Here is a 10691-nt window from a genome sequence, read left to right on the forward strand (position 1 = left end):
GAAAATTGGCCGAGCAGATTCTGGATTACAAACAAGTCACTGGATGTATTTGAAAAAAAAAAATGTGAAATTTTAAATGATTCTGAAAAAATTGTCAATTTGTTATTAGATGTGATATATATAAAACCACAAGTTTCGTATAAAAGTGGTCGTGTTTAGGTTTTTCGGATAATTCGCAGATGGAGGCCACAACTCTGCAAACATTTATGATAAGCTATATTAGCAAAAAACAGAAATATTGTAGCAATGTTTCCCATAAAAAACTTATAATCACATCAATTATTAATATTTACAAAACAAGTAATTGACCATGTACAGTCTTGTGGTTATCGAATCATAACTCTAATATAAGACAATAATAGAATTAACAGAAATATGTTCAAAATGCTTTGTGGTGGTGCATTAAATTCCTCATTTATAAACCTTACCATGCATAATCTTCCTATATTTACATTATTTGATACAGTTCATTGGTAAAAGTTTACAATTGGGTGCCCCTCGTTTATTGGCGATTCTTTCTTGACGCCAAGATCGGCGCCAGGAAGTCACAATTTCAAGATGGCCGCTACACAAAACCAAAATAAGAAGTCGAAGAATTGCATAAGATCTGTGTCCATGTACACATCAATCTGTTTTTACTTAAAAAAACATCCTAGAATTGCACAAACTAGGCATTGCGCCTTAAATATGTCCATGTACACATCAATCTATTTTCATTTAAATAAAATCGGGAAGCTAAAACAAATTTAAAACTATTGTGGTAACCAGAAGTGAGGTTTCATCTCCAAAATTTTTAAAAAAATGTCGCCAATCGAAGGGGCACCCAATTCTACACTAAAGCCAGTTCATTTATCGAAATCTATACGAAACAACTGGTTCAATCAGAACGATTCAAACCAAACATTTTTTTATACCGTCATTTGAAAACTCAAATATTGTTTACAATTCCAGTGTTCTACATTAAAAAAAATTGTATAAAATAGAAAAAAACGATAATATTAAAATGGCTCCAACTTTATCAAGGAAAGTTTTATTTCCGTCTTCTATAGAGGAACAGAATGTAAGTACTGCTATTAAACTTTTTGATGCAAAGACTTTAGCTGCTCTGCAAATTGAATCGCAGAATAATAGAATTCGGTATGGAAAAGATGTCTTAAGAACTAAACATTTTATTGATGTAATTTTAAAGTGGTGGAAAATTGTGAATGTTAAACACTCTAAAAAGGCCTTACAGTTTCGAAATGTATTTATGCAGCTTATAAGGACAACAGAAGATAAAAGCTTAGAATGTTTATCACAGTTTTGTTCGTGGCTTATATCATGGAACGATTTTTGCCCAACAACAAAAAATTGTAAGTCACAAATTGGGGAAACTATCAAAAGAAGCCCAAGTTGCTCTTCTCCATACAACAGCAACATTGAATGAACTTTCAAAGTATTTGTTAAAAGAATTTAAATTACCTTTTATTCCTTCAGGAAAATTTCAGACAGATAACCTTGAGGTACGTTTTGGTCAATTTCAACAAATGAGTGGCTGTAATTATAATGTATCCTTACAGCAGATTATAAAGTCGGAAAGAAAACTAAAATTAATTAGTTTGCTTAAAATGCAATTTCTGAGAAAGGTTCATTTATTTTACAACATTTTTCTTGTAATGATATTGAAGATTTTAATGATGATCAACTTATTGATAAGGAATTTGGTGATGTTTTGCATCAATCCAATGATGTTAATGTTACAGAAAAAGATACAATGTGTCTAATTTACATTTCTGGATATGTTTGTAGATCTGTATTGAAGCATATAAATCGTAATCTCTCCAGGAAAAAATTAATTCTTGACGAAGAAATGATAGTTGAACATTGGGAAGATTTTGCGTACTTAGCTGCTATTGATCGAGGTGGTTTATTTTGGCCAACAGAATTCGTGCTTTTCATTAATACCTCTGCATTTAAAATATTTTCAATCCTAATATCTGAAATGTATGAGAAATTATATATTTCATCAAAAAATCAACATTCTATATTAATAAGTCTCATCACAGAGAAAGTTGAAAACAGGATTATTTGGAATGATAGTATTTGTGAATGTGGCAAATCATTGCATGATTTGTTGAAAAGTTGTGTCACACGCATTTCCAATATATTGCAGAATATTTACTGTAAGGTTAAAAATAACAATTTAAAGGAAACCAATGACCAAAAAAGAAAAATGGGTAAATTAAATAAATAATTCTGGAATTTAGGTGAATTTTTTATGTAATTTTAAAGTTAAATAATTAGTATTTGCAAACTGTGCATAACTGAGCCATAGAAACTTGCTGCTGCCTACTAGTGGCTGAGTGGTAAAATAGCTGAAAACTGATAGTTTGGTCTGGAGTTCCAATCTCGGCGAACGGGCTGGCTGATAATTACCTTATACGGGCAAATAGAATTGATAATTACCTTATATGATCAAATAGAATCAAAAGTTAATTAAGTTTGAAAATATTGACAAGTGTGATAGAAGCTGATGAACCAACAAAAAGGAAGATGTTAATTTTAAAAGTGATTGGACTAATGAATTGGACTGTGACAGCTCCATAAGCGTTAAAATATGTGAATGAACAGAATACAAAGAAATGATGGGAGAAAATAAAAAATGAAATGGCGGCAAGAACAGAAGATATTCATATCAAATGTAGAAAGAATTAGGTCAACTGAAAATGAGTCAAAACGAATCTGTAGATGCTTACGTGAATACAGCTGTAATTCTGAAAAGTAAAAGCATTCAAGTTGGGATGAAATAAGAGATAAAAAATTAATTTACCTCATACTAGAAGGACGTTAAAGTTGATTGTTGTTAAAATTATCAAAAGTAATAAAGAGAAAGATATAGCTTCAATTATACAAGCTTTAAGATAAACAAATTGTAGATCATGATTAAAAATCAATTTTTACCAAAACTAAAGCAGAAGAAAAGACGAGCGAGAACAATGAAAAAAGGGTTGATCTTTACATTATGGTAACTTGGTGATTTTTTGGCGAAAATTTGGCAACCAACTCTCCTACAGCAACCCTCTGTTTTTTTTCCCCCGCCGCCATTTTGTCTTCACGAAGTAAAGACATGTTTCTTTTCTTTTTATCTACTGAACACTTCTTCCAACAATCTACTAGCCGAATTACACTTATGCTAGAAATTTTATCAAACAAAACTGCTTAATCATGACAAATATTCACTGCAAAATTGGGAAAAAGTGCACAATACAATACTCCTTACGCGTTTTTCAAAATAACACATACACATGAACCATGTACACGCAAGATTGAGAAAATTGTCATGTATTTTCGTGAAATTTTTCTAATTTATGAGAAAAAAGCAGTGTACATGGATATAGTGAAGAGTGTGCGCAATGCCATTTTTGTGCAATTCTGGGATGTTTTTTTAAGTAAAAATAAGTCGCCGACTTATTTATAGTGAAGAGTGTGCGCAATGCCATTTTTGTGCAATTCTGGGATGTTTTTTTAAGTAAAAATAAGTCGGCGACTTATTTATAGTGAAGAGTGTGCGCAATGCCATTTTTGTGCAATTCTGGGATGTTTTTTTAAGTAAAAATAAGTCGCCGACTTATTTTTGAAATTGAACAAAAATGGCACAAAATTGCACAAAAATGGCATTGCGCACACTCTTCACTATATCCATGTACACTGCTTTTTTCTCATAAGTTAGAAAAATTTCACGAAAATACATGACAATTTTCTCAATCTTTAAACCCGGTAAAAAGAACATATATTAAATTACCTGATCGCGAAAAAGTATTTACCCTTTCCAAATATGAATATTTCCACATATAAAATAAATAAAATATCCAAAAACTTTTACCTCTAAATCATCTATTATATTATAAACGTCACCAACGAATTCATACCGCAACCGTCCATTAATATCACATGATATATCCCATGATCTCTCATTTCCCTCACGCAAAATAATGCGTAATCGGAACTGAGTACTGCTCACATTATTACCAAGGTCCCAGGTAGTAACCTTTATCGCCTCCAAAATGTCGCCAAACTACCAGTTACCATATTGTAAAGATCAACCGAAAAAAGATTATGTAGTATGATGTATGAAATGATAGAAGAACTAAGTTCAATGGAGGCTCATGAAGTCTGGAAATTAGTTGAAAGATCTATCAATAAGAAAATTACGATGTTTACGAAAACTACAAAATAAGATTTTTGATGTAAAAATTGCATATTTAAATGGATACTTGAATAAACCAATTTATATGAACAACCACCTGGATTTAAATCAGATTCAGACTGTCAAGCATTAATAGATTGGATTAAAAAAACAAAACAAAGTAGTAGTTCAAGGCACATTAATCGAAATCCTTTGAAGAAAGCCAAATCAACTAGCTAAATCATGTTTATTTTTGTAGACCTCAAATCGGGCTACAATGATAAGCCTGTTTTGGCATTCATATTTCAAAAATTTGAATGACAAACTTTTTGTTGATGTGAATTAATGACGTTTAACTTAATAATTAATATCTTATAACATTGTAATGATATGCTGGATTTTTCATTGCTTAATACTGCATGCATCTTTTACTATTTGTCTATTATTAAATAAATTTACAGTGTATATTTAATCAGATGTTCTTTCATAAGAATTTTTTATAGCATGATATGGTGCTCATTGGGGTAGATTGCATAGTTATGATCTCACTTTGTTTTCAGGGAATTTTATAATATATTTTTGGATATGCTACAAGATTTCTCGGATAATGTTCATGCTTTAAAACATCTTTAAAATAAAACTTTTTTTGTCATATATTTCCCAAAATGTTCACTTGTATGTTTATAATTGAAAAGTACCTTAAGATATTGGATTAAATGTTGAAATGTTTTTATGAGAAAGAAAAAAAAAAATGGCTTTTGCTTCAATAGAATTGCATGTAAAATCATAAATGTAAATCAAAATTTTATTTAAATTAATATGTTTATGAATTTTGTTATGAAATATCACATATCTTTTTAATATTTAAGCAGTATAAATCAATCTAATTAATTTAAGCAATACAAATTAATGTAGTAGTATGTGGTGTATAAAGAGTTTAAATATTTTTAAAAGAAAAAAAAAAGAATGTCTAAATTAATTGAATACTAAGCATCTGTAAACTATATCCATTTTGGTATATAGAATGATATAGATGATATATTGTAATATCAGTGAGTCGTAGAAACTTATTCAAGTTTATGAAGTTTATTTTTGTGGACCTCGCATCAGAGTCTGCAATAATAATGTTCCATTATTAATATTTAAAAAATTCAAATGACAACTTATTGCAGATGTGAAATAATAATTTCAACTGGCTAATCAGTATCTTATACTATCGTAATGACTCGCAGGATTTTTCATTGCTTAATATTGTGTATTTTTAATGAGATGTATTAAGAGTGTATTTTTAATAAGATTTTCTTTCATAAGAATTTTTTGGAGCATGATATGATGCTCATTGGGATTGATTGCATAGTTATGATCTTGCTTTTTTTAAGAGAACTTGAAATATATTTTTGAATATTCTGTGTAATGTTTTTGCTATAAAACATCTTTAGAATGAATCTTTTTTCAATATGTAGACTAAACTTCAGATATACTTTTAATATATTAATGTATTAATAAGATTTATGTATTTCACTTAATGTCCACATGTGTATTTATTATTAAAAAGCATCTTAGGATCTCTGATTGAATCTTGAAAAATCTTTATGGGAATAAAGAAAAGAAAGAGTTCATTTTGCTTCAATATCATTGCACCAAAAACAATTATAAAGCAATATTATATTAGAATTAATGAATTGATATTAATTTTATTATGAAATACTATATGTGTTTGTTTAGTATTCAAGCAGTATAAATCAGTCTTCATAATTTAAGCAATATAAAATCATCTGAGAGCTTTAACATATTTTTTCTTTTTATTACAAAATGAAAACATCTCATGTTTAGTTCATTACATATGTTATATTTTCATTGATATTATCATACCGTATAATTTTTATAAATAATTTTTGTGTCCATTTTATTTCCGTATAAAAGTTCAGATATGTTTCAGTTTAATTTAAATCAGCTCTGCTAAATTTACAATGTCACTCAAATCTTATTTTTATTTTCTGTTTAATAAATCGGTATTTAGTATTTAAATATCATTACCATATAACATAGTACGTTATTATTCCTAAAATTCGAAATATTAGTTGTAAAAATTAATTTGACTTGATTTTTGTGTTGGAAATAAAACGCTGTGCACTACATAAATGAAACAGTCGGCTGCGTCTACCGTGGGAACGATCGCCTTCGATTGTGACGTCACAAATCGGTGGAGCAGGCCTGTAGTAGAGCTACTAGAGATACAGGCTGACTCGTCAGCCATTTTGAATCTAAGCTTTAGGGTTGCAATTTAGGTGTGGAGCGGCAACTTTGGCTCTTTAGCGCTGTCCGCTAAAATTTAACATTCTAGAAAATCCAAATTTCATCTTTTTTCTGCACTCCTATAAAGATGTGTGGCTTTTCCCCCTTCTTTTGTCTGCAGTTCAGATTCTTTCTCGTATTTTTTTTTTTTAAATTGCTAAATTTCTCGTATGATTCAAGTTATTTTAAAAGTTTTTAAAACATTTTCACATATCATATTTCAAATTTGTATTTTTAGTTAAAAATACTTTCTTTTTGAATTCCTTTATTGAATTTTCAATTTTTCTTTTAAATACACGTATAATGTTATTTATCTCAAAATGTATTTTTTGACAAGAGCTTTCCCTCAACCACATTCTTAATATGGTTGAGGGAAATCCCTCAACCTCCATTAATTCTGGATAAGTTTTAATCTTTAATTTTTGTTTTTTATTTTTAATATGTTATTTGAATTTTGCTCACATGGAATCAAACGTCTATTACTGTAGCAAATTTGTTAAAAATGTTATTTTGTGTGTGTTTCCAAAAAAAGCTGCTAAACACTTTATGATTTTAAATACTGATTCAAGATATACACCTTTAAATTATAATGCTTTTAGAATGAAATGCAGAATGCTATAAAAATTACTTCAATGCTCAGATGACTGTGGGATTCATAGATTTAATAGAGTAAAAAATTCCATTAAATATTTTTTTTTCTTTATTTAGCTAAAAACAATATTAAAATAATACACAAATAAATAAAAATAAAAATAATACATTTACATACAGAATTTACAGATACTATTTACTTATAAGTTTATTTGTTGTTGATGGTTACTTTTTATTATACTTGGAAAAATTATACTTACATACATATGCTCTTAATATTACACGTATCTGAATATTTAAATGATAATTCCATAACATAATAAGATTCAATCTATATCACAGCAAAGACAATACTTAAATCACAGTTCTTTTTATTAATTAATTTGCATAAGTAAAAACATAAAAATATTATTTAGCTTCAAATCTATAAAAAAAAGTCCTCCAGTAACAAACATATGACAAACACATATAGTGAAAATAAAGATAAATAAATAAAAATGTTTTGGTTTTTTGTTTTACTTTTAAAACTAATATAATATAATTAATTGTCATTTATATGCGGAGATGTCTGAATAAATGCAAAAAAACCATCTGAATAAATCTTAGCCAACACTATTCAGATAGTATTCTTGTTTTCAAGGTATATAATTTTTATTTTGTTCTTTTTCCATTAAAGGAGCTAACCTAAGAGACTTATTTCATTTATATATATCTCATTGATATATTATAAATATAGCTTAAACATGTTTTATGTGCATACTCAAAGGGGGTGGGAAGTAAGCCTTGATTCAAAATCTGTTTTAAAGCAATAAGTAAATAAATAAAATACACTGGTTCTATTAGAATGTCAAAAAATACTGTTATGTATTCTATAAACAAATCCAAATTATCACATCATATTACATAACCCTGGTACAAAAGAAGAAATGTCGGATTAGGAACATACTCTATTTATTTGGTAACAAAGAAGAGTAAAACATATGCAACATCACATTATGAAAAATCCTGCAAGCCATTACAATACTATAAGACATTGATTAGTAAGGTAAACATCAGTTGATCATTCTTTCACAACAGCAATAAATGTTTCATTCAAAATTCCTAATAACATGCCAAAACAGATTCACAATTGATGCCTCATTTAAGGTCACACAAAAGTAAATCCGATTTAGCTGACTATGAGATCTTCTATTGTAGAGGACTTTGTAAGGAGAACTTGCTTGTATTCACATTACACATGGGGAAAAACCAACCATGCAGCCAGTTTGTTCGGAAATAGAACAGAAGATGGAACTCCCAGCATTAAGTAACTTTAACCATTCAGCTGTTGGTGGGCCTAATTATTATTCGAAGAGACAAGCAGCAATTTTTCAGTGACAACTACTCTACTTTTTTACAGACAGAACTGAACAGCAGAAACTTCTTAAATTCTTGATTAGATTCTAATTTACTTTCTTCCTTTTAAAAGCAGGAGATGCAAAACTTTGCCGCTGCTGCCTTTTATTTTGAAGAAGCTTCTTGAGACGAATTCCACGGGCAGTCAAATAATATTTTATTATCTTTATTTTGATATTGCAACAGGAGGGAGTATTTACCTCGCCTGCTTTCTTACAAATCATATTAACAAATTCCACATCCATAGTTACATTTCCATGTATTCCCTCGTTAGACCATTTTCAACATTGCTATTTGTTCATCTGAATGAAATGTTTTCACTCCTTTCAGCAATTCCTCATGCTGTACTTGAAGGTCATGAAGTTGAATTTCAGTGCTATGCCATTTTTTTAAAACATTAATTTTTTTTTTTTTTTTTGTTGCTGTAAGTTCTTTTAGTAATATTTTGTTCTGGAATTGCAGAAGCGAGATCAATTCAGTCTACTGTTTTATAAAATTCCTTAAAAGAACATCCTGGAATAAAGAAAAAATCTATATGAATAATCATCAAAGAAGGGGGGGAACAAACACAACAAACAAAAAAGATCTGAAAGGTTTCAGATTTTAAATTACACCCAAAGGGGCTTTTTTTTAACATTTTGTGTTTTACCTTTATTTATTAAATATCAAGTTTTTTGCACTTAAACTATAAAATTCAGTTCAACAGCAATATTGCAAGATAATTTTAAAATGAGCATATCTTCAGAATTCCCGATTCATTGTCTCACACGCTGAAGATAAAAGTGTCTTTTCTGTACAACATTGCCATTGGTCGCTTTGAAATCCACAAGTTTGTTAATCAAAAATTCGTTAAAGTTTTACAACATATAAAATCTATATTAAAACAAATTCCGAATTTCAAATTCGGGCTTCCAGATATTCATATTCACAGTAGAATTAAGTCATTCAAAATTTGATGGCTCTAGGTACCGTTGTTTTATCAGAATGCGAAAAACATACATGCATTTATGCAGATTCTTCACTATATAATTTCTTTAAATATAGTACAGAGTATAATATTTGGTGGCAACAATTTGAAAAGTGATGCAGCCGTTTATAGTGTTTCAATACAAAACGAAAACAATAGTCCTTCAGGGACAAAGCCCCTTTGGATTAAATGCCAAACTTAAACAGATAATAAATCCACAAAATAAAAATGAAACTTCCAGGTCTCTTTCCCTATACTGTGGTGGGTTTTTTTAATTTGACTCTATTGTTTTCAGCATTTTCTAGATTATTTTTGTTTTATTTTCTAATATTTAAAATTTATTTCACTTAAAAATAGATTTTTAAAATTTATTTCCAGCTTTTCAAGGGATCAATTATCTCCATAATCATGAGCAATTTAATAACACAAATTATCAACTTATATCACAGCCTTCACAAATGCTGTTGAAATTAATTAAAATTAATTACAATTTGGTTGCAAGATGAGACTAAAGGTTGTTTTTGCAAACAAAACTGAAATTTATATAGAGAATTTGCAACTATTGATGAAATTAATTACATTCCTTTTACCAAAAAATTACTTTATAGAACATTTTAAATGCATATAAGGAAGCAATTTAATTATACATTAGTTATCAACTTACATCAGAGCCTTCACAAATAGATGGTATTTCATTGCAAAATGAGGCTAAAGGCTGTTCTTGCAAACAAACCTGAAATGTACACAAAGAATTTGTAAATGCTGATGAAATTAATTACATTCCTTTTACCCCCCCCCCAAAAAAAAGTTTATAGAAATGTTTTGTATAAGCAAGCAATTTAATAATACACTAATTATCTACTTACATAAGATCCTTCACAAATAGATGGCATTTTATCACAAGATGAAGTTGAAGCTTGTTCTTGCAAACAAACCTGAAATATATATATAAGAAATTTAGAAATACAGATAATATAAACTACATTCATTTTAAGAAATAATTATTTTACATAACATTTTATAATTCATAAAAAGATAATAAATTGTTAACACTCAAAATTCAAAAATAATTCCATAGCACAACAGCCAGATATAGTACAGCTGTTTAGGAACCATAAGACAAACAATTTCATATTTCAGAAATCGTATAAAAATTCATCAATATATGTAAAACATATGACATTTAATAGCTGCTCAAATGAAAACATAGCATAGATTCTTTACTAGCAGCTGTTATTTAATCAGATGGTAATGCTAAATGTTGTTGCAAACACACCT

The 10691-nt window shown here is 28.7% G+C and overlaps 1 long non-coding RNA gene across 1 annotated transcript; it reads right to left on the reverse strand.

Moving 5' to 3' along the window:
• Nucleotides 1-8512: 8512 nt before the first annotated feature.
• On the reverse strand, nucleotides 8513-10393 carry LOC146997748 (uncharacterized). The gene is made up of 3 exons (XR_015040524.1): nucleotides 10280-10393; nucleotides 10078-10146; nucleotides 8513-8959 (listed from the first exon to the last, which is right to left on the reverse strand). It is a non-coding gene; the product is annotated as an uncharacterized LOC146997748 (long non-coding RNA).
• Nucleotides 10394-10691: the final 298 nt, after the last annotated feature.

Source organism: Stegodyphus dumicola, chromosome 4 (assembly GCF_044657685.1).
Source record: "Stegodyphus dumicola isolate Sdum_Otavi_A_Nest chromosome 4, ASM4465768v1".
Classification (NCBI taxonomy): domain Eukaryota; kingdom Metazoa; phylum Arthropoda; class Arachnida; order Araneae; family Eresidae; genus Stegodyphus; species Stegodyphus dumicola.